Source organism: Protopterus annectens, chromosome 1.part1 (genome assembly GCF_019279795.1).
Source record: "Protopterus annectens isolate FY-2018-M chromosome 1.part1, PAN1.0, whole genome shotgun sequence".
NCBI lineage: Eukaryota > Metazoa > Chordata > Ceratodontiformes > Protopteridae > Protopterus > Protopterus annectens.
The window spans coordinates 716727370-716748568 of record NC_056726.1 but is presented as its reverse complement, the minus strand read 5'-3'; positions in this window follow the sequence as shown (position 1 = coordinate 716748568).

The window sequence follows — 21199 nt, the reverse complement described above, 5'->3', positions numbered from 1 at the left end:
CCCCTTGCTCCTATTTTATTTGCTTTAGCCATTTGAAGTTCTAGTAATTTTAATTCAAAACAACACAAATATCAAAGGTATAGACATTTTGGAAAATTATACTGCCAAAACTATGATATTTGCTGACGATATGCTACTAAAACTTTGCAAATCAAGATCAACTCTAGAAGGCTTAGATTTTATCATAAAGCTATTCCAGTCATACTCAGGTCTATACTTTAATAATCTAAAATCCAAGTTTATATTTGTAAAGAAAAAGAAAGGAAATTATACAGAAAACAGTATCATAGGTAAACAAGGCACTTCCTTTGAACATTTCAGAATAACTATAATGATTAGTATTGAATGAAAAAGAACCACACATTATAAAAATATTTTTAACATAATTCAAGTCTGACTAATAAATGTAACAAAACTATAATATTCTTTAGTGATAGACTGCGATTAAAAAAATTCTCTTTCCTAAACTACTACATATAATAAAAAACTTTAATCTTTATAACCTGATAAGTCACTTACTAAAGACTTTGATAAACAATTACTAGAATTCCTATGCTTTCCAAACAAACCTAGGTTAGACCTATATCATCATACTAAACCTTGGAACTTAGAAGGTATTAACTTTTGTGATGTAGATACTTATGTTAAAGCAACAATTTTTAAAACTATTGTAAATTAGATTGATCCTAATTATAACTCAAATTAAAATACCTTACATTTCTACCTACTTAATACTAATGATGACAACATGAAATAATGACAGCATAAATCAAAATAAATTCTTTTGGCATTATCTTTGTAACAATGTACAATATAATTCTCCCTTCCTGTCATCTTTTTCATTTATAAACCACATCTTAAATTCTTTCAGAAAAATAATTCTCAGCAAAATAAACTTGAAACTTTTTTACTAACATTCCATTTAGTAAAACCAAATTTAAAGTCTCGACACTTAAACTTGACTTCTGGGAGACCAAAGGCTTTTCTTGTTGGTATCAATGTTTTGAAGATCTAAAAGTAAAAGATCTTCAGCAACTTATAAATGAGCATGATTTGGATCCTCAAGATTGGTTATTTTTACAGGTATTAAAATACTAGCTGAAGACAAATGTTTATTTCTTGCACATACATGTCATAAAGAAAACCTTAAACTAATTTAATGTTTCTATGATGTATTATGCACTAAAGCTAAGGTAGAAAACATTATCTCTTATATAAAATTCTAATATAGTACAACACTAATTCAAATAAAAAATTCAGAAACATATAACATTGGATCATAACTTTTTCCTTAATCAAGTGCAGGAATCCTACATATTAAATTCTATTAAACTACATCTCAGACTCAACACTGGTGTATATATACTTGGACATTTTTATACAGATTTTTCTTAACTCCAAACAGAATGGTCAAAATATATAACAATGGCACCATTAAGTGTTTGAGGTATACCAAGATTTGGAATGCAGATTTGATGCATATATTTTTGACTTGTCTTTCTTTGTAACATTTTTCAGAATTCTATTAAAGATTTCATGAAAGCTTCGTGGTTTGATTCTTTTTCTTTAACTATTTTTTTAGTTCTATTTAATATAAATGGTAATCACAAATTGTATAATGAGAATCTCTACCTGCTCAAGACAATTTTGTCAGTGGCAAGGAAAAGTATCACTAAGCACTGGAGATCAATTTCACCACTATCCTTTGAAGAATTTTTATCTTCCTTAAAAGTGGCCTTAAATGAGACTAAAATAAAGGAAAATAGGTTATTTCCTAAGACACTTGTCAAGAATCCTTGGACAAAAGTATTATCTGCAATTAACTTCTTTCAGCAGGAGTCTGCCTCATGAGTTTGTTTCTCAAAATATTTATATAACATAAATGTTGGGACCGAATGGTGTCCCCGGCTGTGTGCTTCATGAACTCAACGAGGAATTAAACCCACAGTTAGGACAGCTGTTTAATCTTAGCCTCACCTCAGGATACGTACCCAAGGAGTGGCGCACGGCGACTGTGGTCCCACTTCATAAGGGCGGTGCCTCCACAGACCCTGGAAATTACCGCCCCATTAGCTTGACAAGCCTTATCTGCAAAGCCATGGAGAGGATCATAATGGAACTCATAAATAAAGACATAGGGAACTTGCAGACTTTGGATCCAACCCAGTTTGGCTTTGTCAAAGGCAGATCCTGCCTCTTAAACTTGGTTGACTTTTTCGAGACAGTCACCAAGGCCATTGATGAGGGAAAGGCAGTCCATACAGCCTACCTCGACCTGGCAAAGGCCTTCGACACAATACCCCACTCAGGTATCATTGAAAAACTCATCAGCTTGAATGTAAACCCATACATCACAAGATGGGTTGCAAACTGGCTAAGTGACAGAACCCACAGGGTCAGAGTTGCTGGAGCCATGTCAGACTCAAAGCCTGTCACAAGTGGTGTCCCACAGGGCTCAGTCCTGGGTCCACTCTTGTTCGGCATCTACTTTTCTGAAGTACAAGCAAACACAGGAGGGTTATGGCTGACAAAGTTTGCAGATGACTGCAAACTGGGCCATAGTCGAAAACACATCTGACACAGATATCCTCCAGAAGGGCCTCACAGAAACGGATAACTGGTGCCAGAGCCATGGCCTGAAGTTAAACACCAAAAAATGCATAGTCATACCCTTCGGGAAAAACAAGGTTACCCCTAGCTACCATATAGGTGGCAATCCACTGAGCACAGAAAAGTCATCAGGGATCTGGGGACCCAAGTTGACAGTAGCCTTCGCTTGACACTCATGTTGCTAAAGTAGTTAGGAAAACCTTCTATATCGCCCACCTGATCATGAAGGGATTCACATCTAGATCAAGGGAGGTCATCGTCCCCCTGTACTCATCACTCATTAGACCTATGATTGAGTACAATGCCCCATTTGGAATGTATCTGACCAGACACCTGCTGCAGCTTGAAAGGCCCCAAAAGTTCCTCACCAAAAGGATAAAGGGTCTCAAAAATATGTCTTACGCTGCCCGACTGAAAGAACTCCAGCTCTATTCAGTCTCATACCGCTTGCTCAGAGGTGACCTGTGCCTGACATATAAGGCCATGTCAAACCCAGATTTGATGAATATGCTTCACCTCAAAAATCTAGATCCCTCAGAACCACAAGGGCGGGAGACTTAAACCTTGACACGGTTATAAATAGAACGTGCTGGAGGGACAGATTCATCACCCAGAGACTCCCTATGCTCTGGAACAAAATCCCGGTACATGTGAGGCAGAGCACCTCGCTGGCCTTGTTCAAGAGGAATCTTGACCAATGGATGGGAGATCGCAGATATACCCCAGGGATTACTTCAGTGTCACTGCTTGACAGAGGCACAGAAAAATGATAGGCATAGTTTTTATTCAAACTAAAGGGGTGGCGAAAGCCACATAACTATGGGCTAGGCTTATAAATGCCCTTGGGCAGATAGCCTAGTATGAACCTATGAACCTATATTATTAATAACTATACTGAACTTTACTCTATGGAGTACCACAATTTGTTTTAGTTAATATCTTACAGGCATGTTGTATATATATTGCATTTTTTCCCCTTGGGGAAAAAGACTATTTTTTTTTTTTACAAAGGTATTATTGCTATTTACAGCTATATTAAATTTACTTCTGTTTGTATGTTAAAAAAAAAAGAAATTCACCTCTTCAGCTTTAGCATTCATGTAAAAAACACATAATAGTAGGTTATGATCGATGAGACCCAATCATAATTCTTAATAATGTATGCAGTCTTTTCTACTCCATGTACTACCTGTTAGAAAAGAAAAAAAAAAGTTTTATGGGCTTTGAAAGCTTTTCATGAATGCTGTCACTTAGAGAGCAAGTAAGGGAAAAAAGTCAGAGGGCAGTTTTTAAATACTGCCCTAATTTAAATAAGTTACTTTCAAACTGATATCTATAAACATATGTGGATATAGGATGAAATATATTCAGGGACTGATGGAACATCTCTTACTTTATACCCAACTGTAACAACATATAGAACGTGTGTAACATTTGTTACACACATTTAAAAGTGCTGGTATGACTGGATCTCACTGTAAAGTAGCACATAACAGGTTTATCTTTTTTCTGATTTTGTAGCATAATCATGGCACTCCATGCACTACATTAAAAGTTATGAATCAAGAATTTCTAAACAAAGAGAGATACTACATTCTGTCATGCCAATGGTACAGCTGGGAAACTACAGACTATGGCAGAAAGTAATTTTCATCTAAACAGGACACAGCTGAATGACTCCCCCACAAAAAATAGAGTTAGATAAACATAGAGTACAAAGAATTAGAGTTGCATACCCCATGGTGTTCATTAGAATGAAATATCTACTTTGACTCCATAAGAATTATATAGTTCTCTGATGTTCACTTGCTCAAACATCTAATATTTACCAGAATTAGCTTTTTTGGTCTGCACACCAAAACAAAAGCAAAAATGGAGCATGATTACATCTAAACTGCTTGATGAACAAATCAGTAAAAAGTCGTACATCAAATACAAACTATTGTCTTTCCCCCATAACCTCAAAGCTAACTTCACATCTTATTGTATCCCTAAATACTGACATCTTTTAGATCCCCATAAAGTCATTGTTTTCACTTGTGGTCAGTGGAAGTGTCGCAATCCTCTGGTGGTTCCTACAGTGTTAAAATAAAAAAAAATAATAATTACAAGACATCTGGAAGGCTGGTGATAACTGACAGCAAAAGCCCTTCCTTCCATCTTGCAATGACTAGCCCATCTTTGACTCTCTAAGTATCTTCTTCTAGGTATCAGTCTGCAAGTGCATCAGAAAGTTTGACAGATAATAACAGTTTGGATTACTAAACACATATTTTTCAGTGAAGGGTTCAGATGACCTGAATAATTTGTGACCTAACAGTGTTCAACCTTTTCAAGTTGGTAGCATTTCGGTGAGGTTCTAGAAATAATATTAATGGTCATTAATGTAGCAGTAAAGGAAGTAATGCAAGGCTGATCATTATGCCTTGTCATTGGTGGAAGACATTGTTCTGCTATAAACAGTAGCCCTGATTTGCAAAGACAGACTTAAAATCTGCAGTCATTATAAAAAGTAAATGATGTTTTCAAACAAAATACCAGTAAATCATGCATGTAATCTTTACTTGTGTCAATGGCATATAAACAATGATATAAAAATGCATTCTAGACAGTTGCCATGTATTTTCTATGAAATAAATGGTGGAAATGAGCAATTTGCATATTAGCATCTTGAATTTCAGTAATGAACTGCTTTAACAAATATCAGTGCCAAGCAAGTCTTTAGAAATTAACACATTTATGAAACCACACTGGGTTTGTGCTATGTTTATTACATGATGGTAATTTGGTAGTTTGCCCCTAGTTATAAATCTTCTTTAAATGGGATTCCTGCAGAAGTGCACCCTTTCACTACGGTTACCAAGCTGGTCCTGAGATTGCAATCTCATTTCAGCACTTACACAACACAATCTGTTTTTCATCAGAATGACTTTGTTTGATTTATTTTGTATATCTTATATTGGTAACATGCTTCTAGCAATGTATGTGCTTATGTTTTTTGACATATTGGTGCATGTATTATTTTTATATTGTCTTTATAGTGCTCATATCCTCTTTAATAGGTTCTTGCTCTTTACTTAAATATGTAATTTAACTAATAAAATGTACTATGCCATTGCTTAGTAATTAAATAAATATTTTTATCTAAATTTCTATAAATATCCGCTTGTTATGTTGCATGTTAACTTTATCTTGAAGATTTCATCTCCAGACCTACAATGAAAAGGGAAACTGTGACTTACAGTTTTATTAATAACAGAGAAATAAACACACACTTTATACTTCTCTGCAAAGTATTATATATTTACATTCAAATATAGTGTTGTAGATTTGTTAATGCTAGTAATAGATGCACAAGATCCAGGCATTTTGTTATTTGTGACATATGCTCAGGAAATGAACTTAAATTTGCTATAACATAGCAACAAGTGTGACCATACACATTATTGTATTGCTTCCATTCAGATATAATTTTCAGTATTAGAATGAGTACAAAACCACACTCACACTGGACAGAGAGGTATAGTAAGAGACTAAAAAAACATGAACAACATATGACAGGAAACAAAACTGAATTTAATTTGATGCAGTTTAATATGATTTAATATACCATTGTAGTAGAAAGTTTTGTTTTTCAGTGAGCTTTATTACCTAAATATAAGCCCTAGAAATTTTCAAATAATCTTAAATGATGGAAATTTGACTTTGTTGATACCCTTAACTTGTCTTGTAGTAAAACAGATAACTAAAACAAATCCATCCATTGAGCCATCTATTCATTCATTTTCTAGAACACTGTTAATAGTGAGGTTTTTGCAATGGTAATAAGCTGAGCAGGATAGACCAGACTAGCTACAGTCACCAGTTCATCTTTCAGGACCACCAGGTATTCCTAGGCAAAATGAGAAATATATTCTCTCCAGCATATCCTGGACTGCCCGTGGCATCCTTACAATGAATTATGCCTTCAACATCCCCTGTGAGAAACAGCATGGGTGCTCCCTCACTAGGTGTCAAACTCATCTCAGCTTCTACCAGGTTAGAAAAGCAGCAATTCCACATTGAGATTTTCCTGGATTGCTCCATTTCTTACTCTGTCTTGGTGCCCGGCCCTGCCAGCCTACAAAGGAATCTCATTTCCATTTGTTATCTCTAAAATATTATTCTCTAGTTATAGCCAAAGCTTATGACCTTAAAGGAGGATAATCTCATAGGCTGACCAGTAAAGTGAGAACTTCATCCTGTGATTCATGTCTTGCTGCATCACTGCACTCTGATACTTCACCTGCAATTCTGATCCACTCCCCAGTCACCTAAAAACAAGAGTCTAAGATACTTAAACGCCTCCACATGAGATAGCTGAGCCTCCTCACTAGCAGAAGACCCCAGTAGAGCTAATGCTACTTCACCCATCTACTTGCTATCTTCCCAATCCCTTCTAGTCTCAGTTAACAACAAGTCTGGTCTTCAAGTTTTCCCTTAGATCTGCTAGTTCTGTCCCCTCCTGCACTTTTACTAGCTTATTAGTCTAGCACTTTACCAGACTTCTTGTAGCAATTATTGTAGCACACAAAAGTGCTACTAGCACTAAACATTCTACAAGGAAACAGCTCCAGTACGTATTATTAATGCCCACCCTTACAGGCATGTCTAAAGGTCAGTTCCCTGTGCTTTCTCCTATTAACCTGGTGAACTTGAGCATCCTGAGGCAATGTAGCAACTGCCTCATGTACACTGACAACCCTCTCCTCTTACCTACCAACACTCAGACTTGTGAGAGATGCACTTACATATCCAAACTGGAAGCCATGCATTCTCAGGTCCCTCAACAACAGGTACAACTATGACTTTGTCATTGTACACGTGGGTGTGAATGACCTGAGACATACCTCCCTGGACTACATGAAAAGAGATATGGGTGAGCTCTCGGATTATGTAGCCAAGGAGGGTATGACCCTAGCCCTGAGCAGCATCCTACCATCACCCAGAATGATACCACAGTACAAGGAGAAAATTATTGATTTCAACAATTGGCTAAGTTTCTAGTGTCATTCGAAGGGGATCCAGTATCTGTCTGCCTGGGGTGACATGACTGACAGACCTCGATGCTTTGTGAGAGATGGCCTGCATCTGTCACCCCTGGCCTTCCGTATACTGGCCAAGGCTCTTGCCACCCCTATAGTGCCTTTTTAGGCGATGTTCCAAAAACCAAATTACCACCATAACAGCTACAAACAAATGCAATCTGAGGCATTATAAATCTTTGCTATTGAGATAGCATGACCTACATATCAAAGCTGAAGTATGGCTGTACATGTAACATAATGTATTATGCAGTCTCATTTGTACATTTCTGAATATCATAGACCAGAATATTTTCTCATGCTGATAGAAAACTAAGGGTTAAGACATAGAAAGAGTTACTCTGGAAGGAGAAGAATGCAAGTCAGTGGTGCACTATAATTTCCCTAGGTATACCCTCCAAAACGTTTACACGGATATGCACTTTTGTCATTACATCAAATTCATCAGATTTGAAGAGGTAGCCTTATTTTGCACATTTGGCTGGATGTAAGCATTCCTCCAGTTTGTCATGATAAGGAGCTGTTTTCTTGCCTGCATCAGTACAGCAGTATTTTAAAAATGTCAGAATTTCTAACTGAAAGTTTAGTCATGTGCAGTAAACTACCATTCTTAACCAGAATACAGGTGTGTGCATCTTTATCCATGGCCTGGTGGTAAGTGACCAAATGAAAAGGCATTTCTTTTACTATTTATTGCTATTTGAACTTATTTACTAAGGTAAATCCCTTATCTCAAAAATAAACAAAACAACCATTCAAACTGGCTTCTCTGACAGCAGGAATTTATATGGTAGCAGTGGTGCTGGTGGGGTCATTGCTAATTCGTCAACATAAAGCAGTGTCAGATATAAATAACTACATTAGAATAGCAGACTGAGTGTAGTTCTCTGCATGAGAGATGCACTCCACATGTGTAGGGAGGCATTTTCCATGTAAGCTGTAGAGTGCATGATTTTAAAATAATTTATTTATCTTGTGCAATGAAAGGGGCTATTTTTTAAAAGAAAATAACATGTTCATTGTGGTTAATAACTTAATTGTTAAAAGTTTTGTTAAATGGCCTTTTGAGGCTACCTCAAGGATATGCTGAAAAACACAAATGTCAAGTCTAACAGTATTATTCATAAATTGGAAAAGATACCCAAATCATAACAGGTGAGATGTATGTACATGGGAGATGTGGGACATGTCATTATACATGTACTGTGATGGAACCCTTGACAGAAAACATTCATATTGGGAAGTTCATTTGCAAATATGTCTATGAATGAATATGGCAATTAAAAGTGAGCACAGGAACAACTAAAAAGGGGTCATATCCAAGGAGAATTAATTAAAACACATGCGTGCTTTTAAGTCATTATTATCTAATAAGAATTGTTTGATACACTGCTGCAATGTATATCAAATGGAACTGGACCTGTCTACCTGAGTCATATAATCATAACATGTATATTAGCTAATATTCCCACACATAAATTGATAAAACTTTAGTGATGAAATATACATCTGAAGAGTGTGTGAGAACATTATTGGCAAATGACTAGTGAAGTAAGCATTGTGCAACAGACAACACTAACTGTTGGATCACAGACAGTTGAACATGACATTAGTGAACTGTGGAAGCTGCAAGAATTACGATAATAAATTTAAAGACAGCCCTATAACACTCTTGTTGTCATCAGTGCATCATCCCAAACCTACACTGTGAGGCAATCAGCAAAGCCATGCGGGAAAGGTAAATTCCCAGCATTGTTTTTATAGGAAGAGAAATGACAATTACTCTTCCCTAGTACTGATTATTGATGTTAATTTATGCTAACGGTCGCACAACAGAAGATGCAAAACATCCATGGTTAAACTGAGTATGCCTACAAGGAAGTATAACAATTAAGGGATCAAAATCAAGCACACATCAAAAAAGGTGTATCACAGATCATATCTGTTGAGTAAATCATTCCAGCATGTTAGCACTGTCCATAGCTCTCAACCTTCCATCTCTAAAATGAGGAACACTAGCCCTCATAATATGGACCAAATGGGCAAAATGTGGAACACATACTAATGGCTTACTAACAACTTCAACTAGGAAGGCCATAGGATGATTAAAATATGCTGGTTTTACTTATAAAGAAGAGCTTTTAATGAATTAATATGATTCATTTCTATTTACCACGGATTTCACTTAAAAAAATTCCTAACACTGAATGTGTGTCATAGTCTTTCAATGTGGAACATTGAGGAACTTTGAGGAACATGAACTTTTTAAGACCCCAAATGAGGTACGTTCCTTGTAATGAGGTACACTTGAGAAGTATGGCACTGTCATCTGTCTCTCTCTCTCTTTTTTTTTTTGTGCACACACATATGAGGTAGACATTGCTACATATGAATACATGCCTATAAAACTCCTAGGCTGAAGACCTCTGCAGTATCTGATGACAACATAAAAAATCAGAACATAGCTGTCAAAAAGGCACACAGTAGAAGGGATACCATGAGTGTTATGTCTGAATGCATATGGTCTCCTTTTAAAGGGAGTACAACATTTGATGGATCAAAACAAACTCCCTGTGAAAATGTAAACCCTAATTAGAATTTTACAACAATCATATCTGTGAAGTAAGCCAGTTCTGTTTGATATCCTTTTCTTTTTCTGACACACTTACACTGGTACACACTGCTGGATTTGAGCACTTCCTAGCTAACATGTGTAATGCATGCTGATGCCACAGAAAAAGGAATATCATAGTGGTGAGGAATAATGCATTAGAAAGGCTATAATAAGCATTGTATTTGAATACATATGGACTCCTTTTTAAGAGAGGACAATACTTGAAGGATAAAAACCCATCACCTCTAAGTGAATGGCATGTATCACATCTCTTGATTAATACAGTTAAGTCTGATACTATTACCCACTCATATTAGGTGCATATTTTTAGATTCAGACACCTACCTACCTTTCTTGACACTTGTGTAATACTTACTGATGCCAAAGAAGAAGTCATAACACAGTTATCATGAAGCACGTAGTTGAAGGGATATCCTGAGCAGGGTATTGGAATGCATATGGACTCATTTAAATGTATGTATAAGACTTGGGTGATACAAATTCTTTACCTCTGTAATCATTACCAGTGATTAGACTTGCACAAATCATATATGTTTAATAAGTCCGTCTTGCTTGTCACTGTTTCTATCCCAGTAACCCAAGGCGCACATTGCTGGATTCAAACATGTGTCTGTCTAAATCCACATTCTCTAAAGCTGTGCATTAACTGCTGACACACAGAAGAAGTCATATCGCAGTTGTCAGAAAGCACACCGTTGAATGGTCATCATCAGCAGTGTGTTGGAATGCACATGGCTTTCCTAAAAGGGAATACAATACTTGGGGAAATCCCTTTCCCTGTGTAAATGTCACCATTAAGTTGAATTGTACATATTACATCTGTTGGATAAGCCACTCCTGCCTGCTATTATTTTCTTAGCCACTCAACTAGTTAAACATTGCTGAATTTTAATAACTGTCTATCTAAATCCACATTCTGTAGAGCTATGCTGTAATCACTGAAACCACTGGAAAAGTCTTATTACAAGAGCCAAACAGCACATAATTGCACGTAGGAAAACAAATGTATGGGGAATGGGCAATGTGCCCAAGAGACACCATCAATATGTGGAACATAACTGACAGCTTCATATTGTATTAATGCTCTTCCCTGATCAGATCATCTGTCTGTCTCATTCAAAGTTTCTATCTCACCCAATCCCTCCCCAGCCATAACCAGGCTAAAAACTTCTCAAAAGCTGACTACAACCTCCTAAGGGAGGATATCAGCAGCTTCACACCACTGACCCCCCCCCCCAAGAAAATGCAGAGGACTATGCTGAACAATACACCAGTGCAGTATGCAAGCACCTGTACAACTGCATGGACTCAGCTATACCCAACAGAACTATAACCTGCTCCTCAAGGAAACACACACCTGTCTGGTGGACATCCTGTATCAACAGGATTTTACAACAAAAGGAAGAAATTGTTCTCCAGTGGTTAAAAAGAACAAATTCCAAATTGGAAAAACTCCCTCCTCTGCCTCAAAAAGCAAATTAGATCACTAGTGAAAAACTCCAAATCCAATTATGAGCTGAAACTAGCCTCTGAAACAAAAGGAAACCACAAGTCCTTCTTCAATTATGTTAGGAACTTCCATGGCAAAGCCCATGTTTGCTCCGAATTAGTAATTAATGGTACCCCTTACACTGATCCTGCTGACTTAGACAACTTGCTAGCTGATAGGTTCAAAGCAAACTTCACCCGCTTATCACCCATCAAAGGCCCAGTCGACATCCCTGATACTTGTCCCACACCTCACATCTCCATAGATCAAGTGTCAAAGGCCCTATCCAAGGCAAAGAACACAGCTTCCATGGGACCTGATAGTATCCCAGGCTGTATTCTGCATCATCTCCAAGAACTAGCTTCGCCATTGAGCACCCTATTCAATCACAACCTAATTACATGCTTCATTCCAGCAGAGTGGAGAACCGCCATTGTTGCCCCTTGCACAAAGGTGATACTACTACTGACCTGGGAAACTATCGCCCCATTAGTTTGACAAGTCTGATCTGTAAAGCCATGGAGCGTATTATTATGGGTCTCATAAACAAGGACATCGGTAATCTCAAAGCACTTGACCCCTCCCAATTTGGATTCACCATGAGCAGATCTTGCCTATTGAACCTTGTTATCTTCTTTGAGACTGTCATCAAGGCACTGGATGAGGGAAAGTCAGTACATACAGCTTACCTTGACCTGGCCAAGGCCTTTGACACAATCCCCACTCGGGCATCATCAAAAAGCTAACACAACTTGGTGTTAATCCCTATCTCATCAAATGGGTGGCCAACTGGCTCACAGATAGGACCCACAAGGTCAAATTAGGTGCCACCACCTCCGGTAGCAGACCTGTCACTAGTAGTGTTCCCCAGGGATCTCTCCTGCGACCCCTACTGTTTGGCATCTACTTCATAGAGGTCCAGGCAAAGACTAAGGGCCTGTGGTTGACCAAGTTTGCGGATGACTTCAAGTTGGGTGCTGTCATTGACTCCCCAAATGATTTTAAAATATTGCAAGAGGGTCTCACAGCTATAAATAACTGGTCCCAAAGTCGTGGCCTTAACTTAAACACAAAAAAGTATTATCATGCCATTTGGCAAAAACATGGCCCCTACTGATTACCACATCGATGACAACCCCCTAAGCACACAACCTGTGGTGAGAGACCTGGGTACTCAGGTTGACAGCAATCTCACATTTGGCCATCATGTGATGGCAGTGGTCAGAAAAGCCTTTTACTTGGTTCATCTCATAATAAAAGAGGTATTGCATCCAGAAAAAAGGAGGTTATTGCCTCTCTGCATTCCTCCCTCATTAGACCTATAATTGAGTATAATGCCCCATTTGGTATGTACCTCTACAAACACCTGCACCAACTGGAAAGGCCACAGAAATACCTCACAAAGAGAATCCATGGCCTCCAACACCTGTCCTATGCAGACAGGCTCAAATCACTATCACTCTACTCGATGCCATACTCATTGCTCATAGATGATCTGTGTCTTGCCTACAAGGCAATATTAGACCCTGTCCTACTTGAGATGCTCCATATCCGTAAGTCTAACTCCTCATACATTACCAGCTCGATAGGACTAAATCTAATATACAACATCAACAAAACCTGCTGAAGAAACAGGTTTGTCTCCCAGAGGCTGCCTCATCTCTGGAATAGACTTCCCATATTTGTCAAATAGAGTACCTCACTGACCCTCTTCAAATGCAACCTTGATGAGTGGATGGGAAACTACAAATTTGTCCCAGGGGTTTCATCTTTGTCCCTCATTGACAGGGGCTGACTGAGGTTTCTTTTTTGGGGATAAACTCTTGGCTAGGCTTGTAATGGCCCCAGGGCTATTAGCCTAGTAACCTCCTCTGACCCTATGACCCTAATAATAAAAACATCCCATTAGGAGTACATTAAACCATGGGGCCTGTTATACGTATACTAGCTGTCTTCTCATACTGTAATTACTATTGCTTTATGTAGTGCAGCAGGGCTAAGCATACTAGCACAAAGAGCAACATGTGAATGCATCCAAAGGCAGGATCGTATCATTTTTTACCATATCCCATGAAGTGTCATTTACTCTTTGGTAACTGAGCTGCTTGATGTCAACCATTGTGCAAAGTTGATAGTAGCAGAAGTAATTTGTTGTGGTTCATAGGTATTTACTAGACTAACGATCACAAGGGCCTTTTTAAGCCTAGCCATGCATCCCAAATCTGACAAGTTCTCATACCCTTGATAAGTGTAAGCAGGGGAATGGGAGATGACCCATTTATAGACTGCCTGTGTCCATTAGAGACATAGGTGCCAAAGCAGGGATGGATTTCCTTTCCTCCATCCAGATGTCAAGTTACACTTGAATTGGGTCAGGGATGAACTCTACTTCAGATGGATAGGGAACCTATTCTAGAGAATGGGTAGTCTCTGAGATATGCACCTGTCAGTCCAGCAGGTGCTATTTATATCACAGGCAAGGTTTAAGTCTTTAGAACATGTAATTCATGGTGCTGTTTGTTTTGTGGATATGCAGGACATCAAAGTGGAATCTGACAGTGGCTTAATATGCCAGGTATAAATTTCCCCTCAACAGCGTGTAGGAGACAGAATATAGGGGTACGGCCTTGAAGTGGTCTGCATAGGGCATGTTACTTATAGGTTCATAAGAATCATACCTAGATCATGTAGCACTGGGCCTACACTTAGGGGGCTGCAGTCTATAATGTAATTCGCAGGGATGCCAGTGTTCCTAAGGGGAATAATAATGCATTTTTTAGCTTTAATCTGTGACTTTGGCACCAGTCATTTGTCTGCAGTATATAAGGGTCTATGGTAGTTAATACTGACTTCCTCTCTCCGGGAATGGCATGGGCACCACTTCAGAGGTGAATTTGCACTCACCCATCCATTGATCTAAGTTGTGTTTGAAGAGGCTCATGGAGGTGCTCTGTTTCACTTAAATTGAAAGCTTTTTCCATTGAAATGTCAGTCTCTGGGAGATGTATCTATTTCTCCAGCATGACCTCTTCATGTTAGAAGCTAGGTTAAGATCCCTTGAGCAAGTGACCCTCATGCAGTTTGATTTATAAATGTGTAGGATTTCCATCAGGCCAGGTCATATACTGCCCTTTTAGACAGGCACAAGTCACCCCTTAGCAAACTTCTGGAGACAGAATACAAGGACAGAGCTTTCAATCTTTCCCATAAGACCTATTTTGTGTAAAATGTAATTTACTGAATGATAAACGTCTGTGGTGTCTCTAATTGTTGCATGTGTCTGGTAAGGTATATGCAAAAGGGAGCATTGTGCTCAATTATTAGTCTGATGAGGGCCAAATATAATGGCATTACACCATCCTTAGAACTAGATGTGATGCCTTTACTTATAAGATGTGCCACATAGAAGGATTTTCTTACTACTATGGATGCATTGTGGTCAGAGTTCAGGTTGCTATCAACCTGAGTACCCAGACCATATAGCACCGGGCCTAGACTTAAGGGGCTGCTGTCTATAATGTAACTAGCAGGGATGCCAGCTTTCCCAAGGGGAATAATAATGCATTTTTTTGCATTTAGCTTTAATCTGTGGCTTTGGCAACAAATCATTTGTCTGCAGTATAATAACATTGTTAGGGGACTCAATGAATGCTCCCAATTTGCAATCATCAGTGAGCTTGGTATGCGACAGACCATCCAAGTTTGCCTGGACTTCTGAGAAAAAAACTCAGAGCGATAAGGGATCAGCACAGAACCCTGTTGTATGCCATTGGTGACTGGTCTTTTGCTAGAGGTTAAGTCACCCACTTTGACAGTATGTGTCCTGTCGCTGAGCCAGTTGGCTACGCATCTGATAATGTAGGGGTTAATTCCCAACTGGGAGAGCTTCTCTATAATACCTGAGTGGGAGGTTATGTCAAATACCTTTGCTAGTTCAAGATAGGTGGTATGCACTGTCTTTCCCTTGTCCAGGCCCTTGGAGACTTTCATGAAGAAGTCAACCATGTTTAACAGACATGATCTACCTTAAACTAATCCGAACTGTGATGAGTTCAGAGTTTGGAGATTACGTATGTCCTTGTTAATAAAGTCCATAATTATTCTTTTAATGACTTTGCAGATGAGGCTAGTCAAGCTTATGGGCCTATAATTCCCAGGGTCAGTTGATGGTCCTTCTTTGTGCAGAGGGATTACTGTTGCTGTACTCCATTCTGCTGGAACATTGTCAGTTCACAGGCTGTAGTTATACAAGAATCCAAGTGGGTCTGCTAGGCCATGTTTTAAGTTGTTTAAAAGGCATCCTGGGATGTAGTTTGGTCCAAATGATACAGAGTTTTTGGCCTTGGAGAACACCAAGATGACCTGCTGTCTAGAGATAATAGGCTGTGGAATGGTGGCAGGTATACTTTGGGAGAAAAAAAAATACTATCTTGTTTGCTCATTTCCCAACTTTCCTAGCCAGTCCGTATCCCAGGCTTTGCTTGTCTCAGGACTTTATTTTCTGTGTTCAGAGCTATCCAGACCTTGCTGTGGTAGAGGGAAGACCTACAGCTTACCAGTGGGAGTGGTGAGCATTGTACTGCCTATCTAACACCAGAGGAGTGGTTTCCAGCTCTGCAATTGTAATTTTATTAGCCTTTTTGGGCTGATTTCTATCCCTTTCAACTTTCTGGCTTAAAAACACGTGTGTTTGCACATTTTTCGCATTGTGCAGCACTGTGAGGCTACAGTTAAAGTATTCCAGGTGCCAGAAAGTCTGCTCTTCAAATTTTCCCTTAGAACTAGCTGGTTTCTCAATAGTAGCACTAAAATCTGAACCCCTATGACTAGCACTTGCTTTAGAACCTGCTGGAAAGCACTAGAAAGCTTGAAACTGATACAAGCACTCAACTCTCCTTGTCAATAAGGAGAAATTAATCGCAGGCACTAAACAGCCTTTAATTGCAAAGTACCTTGCAAAGGTAAGGGAAAACAGCTCTTATACTTTACAAAAAAAGCACCTAAACAGGCATGTCCAAGGGTCAGCTTCCAGTGATTTCTCCTGTTCACCTGGTGAATCTGGGCATACTGGGGCAATACGGCAACTGCCTCATGTACACAGACAATCCTCTCCTACCACCCAACACCCATTCCTGTCAAATGTAAAGTTGTGTGTGACTGAGTGTTGTGTGTGTATTTCCAGAGGAATGGTTTATTGCCCATTCACACACACTGCACTTCCCATTGCCCATGTTAGCACTCATGCTGATGTCAGTCACCTTGGAATAACCCTCTGGCTGATTCTAAGCCCCATAAGCTCCATGGCATGTGCAATAACTGTGTAATACTATAGTGTAACATACTAGTTAGGTAGGAGTTCTAATCCCAGACATGGCAATGGTGAAACTGTGTGTGTGTAGAGATTAATGATTTTGAGGCCATTCATAGTCACTACACCATCCATTTCCCTACTTTAGCAAGCCTGCTGATGTCAGTCATGCTGAAATAACCCTTTGGATAAAGGTCAGCCCTATAAGCTCTGTGGTATGTGTGATAACTGCGTAATTCTATAGTGTGCCATACTATTTAGGTAAGAGTTCTATTCCCAGCCATGGCAACTGTGAAACTCTGTGTGTGTAGAGATTAATGATTTTGAGGCCATTCACAGTCACTACACCTCTCATTGCTCTACTTTAGCAAGCCTGCTGATGTCAGTCACTTTGAAATACCCCTTTGGATAAGGGTTATCTCTATAAACTCCGTGGCATATGCCACAAATGCAGAACAATGTAATAGCAGTAAGTACATAAATATGGATTTAAATCTCATCTTTGGCAGTGTTTGTGTGTGTACATATGTATGTGTGTACCTCAGAGATTGTTGCCCCATTTACACCCAGTACACATCTCAGAGCCTGACATTCACTGTCCTGCAGATATCATCCACCTTAGAAGTACCTGTTGCCAGCCATAAACCATGTCAAGGCAGTGATGCATGTGGTAAATGTGTCACATAATGGTCCGTAAGAATTGTTAGAAAGTGGTATGAATCTCAACCCTGGCAAATGTAAATGTGTGTTTAAGGTAAAATAATTTTTGGGATCTCTCACCCACTACATCACACAATGCCAGTATTTACAAGGGCTGGTGATGTTCCTCACCTTAGAAGTGCCTTGGGACAACATCCATCTGGTAAGCTCCTTGGGGTGTGCAATAAATGTGGTACACTATAATAGCAACACATAGCGAAGTAGGGGTTTGAATCTCAGTACTGACAAGTGTGTGAGTCTGTGTGTGTGTGTGTGTGTGTGTGTGTGTGTGTGTGTGTGTGTGTGTGTGTGTGTGTGTGTGTGTGTGTCTGTCATCAGTATCCAGTGGGGAGGTTGCTGTGATTGCGTAATAACAGGATGCATTGTGGGGTGGGTTTTGCTAAATTATTATGTTGAGGACCTAGTATATGTCACAATGTCCACCTTAGAAGGACAACAGATGTCAAACACCAGAGAGGCTAGTGTAGACAATCCATAGCCCTACATGTAACATTATGGATTGATGAACAATATAGGCAACCTTTGTATTACTCAGAGAACACTCTCTACCCACGCCTCATACACAAACACACTTGGCTAGGCAACAACCACTATATGGGTAGTTCTCTGCATATTGCCTCACAGATAGTAACCACAGTGTGATTACAGTGGACTACATGCCTGTTGACCACACCAGTGCCACTGACATCAGAAAGTACTGTGATGTGTTACATCTCCTGACTGTGTGTTATCCAGCAAGTAAAAGTACATGGCACCCTGTTCCATCCCTATAGTAGGCAAATAAATGCTTACAGTGGTCCTTTTGCTATGTTCCCCACTAGACACCTGCAACTACTGTAGAGTCTGCAAATGTAACCCACAAAGGGAATACCATGCCTTATACACATGCCCTGCATGGACATATGCCACTAACTCCACTGAATACTTGTACCATGCTGTCAATGTAGGTGCAAGCATGACCTCAATTCCATAGCCAGGTATCACCAAATGAGGTCAGGAATGCTACATCAGAAGATAACAATCTGTCCACACAACATGCTCCAGAGACCTCAAGTACACTTCCACACATCACAGAACATACATGTGGGACATGTGCACAATCCAGACACTGTACATGTTATGGAATACAGATCACATACATGGGAAGCAGTGCACATCACTGGCCATCCACAATAGTAACCCAGATGAGTGGATGGTGAATACAATACCCACCTGTGGGGACTACTCTTGGGACTACACCCCTGAACCATACTGGAGACCATTGTCATATGCCCTGATGCCAAGGTATTCCCTTTGCCTAGCTTTGTACAGCCTTCAGGCTCATTCACCTACTACACACATGTGAAGCAATGAACCTATGCATCGCAGTACTGGCAAGTATGTGTGTGTGTGTGTGTGTGTGTGTGTGTGTGTGTGTGTGTGTGTGTGTGTGTGTGTGTGTGTGGAGATTAATGATTTTGAAGCCATTCACAATCACTACACCTCCCATTATCCTATGTAAGCACTCCTGCTGATGCCATTCACCTTGAAATAACCCTTTGGCCATATATCAGCCATGTAAGCTCTGTGACACTTGTGATAACTGCGTAATACTGTAATGGAGCAAACTAGTTAGGTAGGAGTTCTAATCCTTATCCTACCAACTGTGATAATGTGTGTGTTTCCCTGAGTGAGTGTGTGTGTGTCTTCTTTGACACCTGCTTTTGTTGACATTCACATGTACTACACTTCCCTTATCCCTCCTTTAGCACTGTTGCTGATGTCACTCACCTTCAAAGATACCTTTAGACAGTTCTCCAACACATAAGCTGTGTGGCGTGTGCAATAATTGCATAACACTGTAATAGCAATACATAGTCAGGTACAGGTTTGAAACTCAGTACTGGTAAGTGTGTGTGTTTATGTTTGCATCATCAGTATCCTGTGTGGGTGTTGGGGTGATTGTGTAATGACAGGATCCATTGTAGTGTGGGTTTTGCTACATCATTATATTGAGGTCCCATTATCCACATTACAAGGCCAACTATTTTCAAACACTGTAGAGATTGTTGTAGACAATCCTCAGCCATAAATGTGTACAGCAATGTGCAATTATCATGTGACAGTATGGATTAGTAAACAATATAGGCAACCATTATAATACCCAGATACCACTTTCCACCCATGTATCATACATAAACACGCTTGGCTCTTACTGCCTTATTCCCTTCCTTTCTTAATTTGTTTCTGTCTCTCTCTCTCTCTCTCTCTCTCTCTCTCCCTCTCTGGTGGATGTGGAAAAGTACATCTGTTTTGCATAGGCAGAAGCTGGAGTTTTGTAAGTAATCCTCATGATCAGCTGATGGCCTATGCACGAATTGCAGTCCCCCACATGCTAATTGCATGTAGGACAACTGTGGTATCATTCCTATAGCCAATTGCATGGAAACACACTCCTAAAACTAAGCACTTCATGTGGGTGTTGGCACTTTTCCTTCACTGTGAGCAGGATTTCATGTGGGTGTTTGACAAACAGCATCAAGGAGGGTAGTTGGAAATACCTCTTACAACATACACTGTGGAGACAGCCAACAAACAGGAGGAAAATGTTCCGGACATAGGGACAGAATGTAAGTATTGCTGTTCTACATTTGAAGTAATGTTGGTTTAACAGGGCTTGTGTGGATATGGCTGGACTACATGATGTAAAGTCTGGCATGACAGTGTTAAGTGGTTGAGGAAACTTTCACCTGTAGGACTATCTGCAGAATGGCCAGAGTTTGGAGTCTTACATGTATTGTATTACTCATACATTTCCTATCTTTAGAAATGTAGTAGCATACTCTGATGGTTGCAGTCAGTACATGGTGACATCCATGTGAGTTACTAACTTCATACCCCTCAGAAGAGATATGTCACAACAAACAATGTTACACCAGGAAATTTCTCAGTTTATTACAGCAATATGTCAATATTGGCCCTGGTTTTGTGCATTCATCCCCCAAGTCTGTCACTCTTTGTCCATATGTCATGCAGTAAGAGGTGCATATGTAAAGTACATAATTATTTATTGACATCATACCTGATAACAAGCAAGTGAGATATCAGACTGCTAGACATGTTATGTATAGTAGGCCTTATAGCTGAGGACAACACCTGGATATTCTGTTGTAGTGTGTACAGTAGTGAAGTCTGTGTACTTATGGTGATTGTTGACATAGTGTGTATTGTGAATATGTTACTTGGCCTGTGTACAGACTGTGGTAGATGTCATTGTTCTCGGTCCTGTTCTATCTGATGTTGCATGCTGCTCCAGTTTATGGTACCCTTTTAGTATACATGTTTGTAGGGCCAGACTGACAAATGTCCCATAC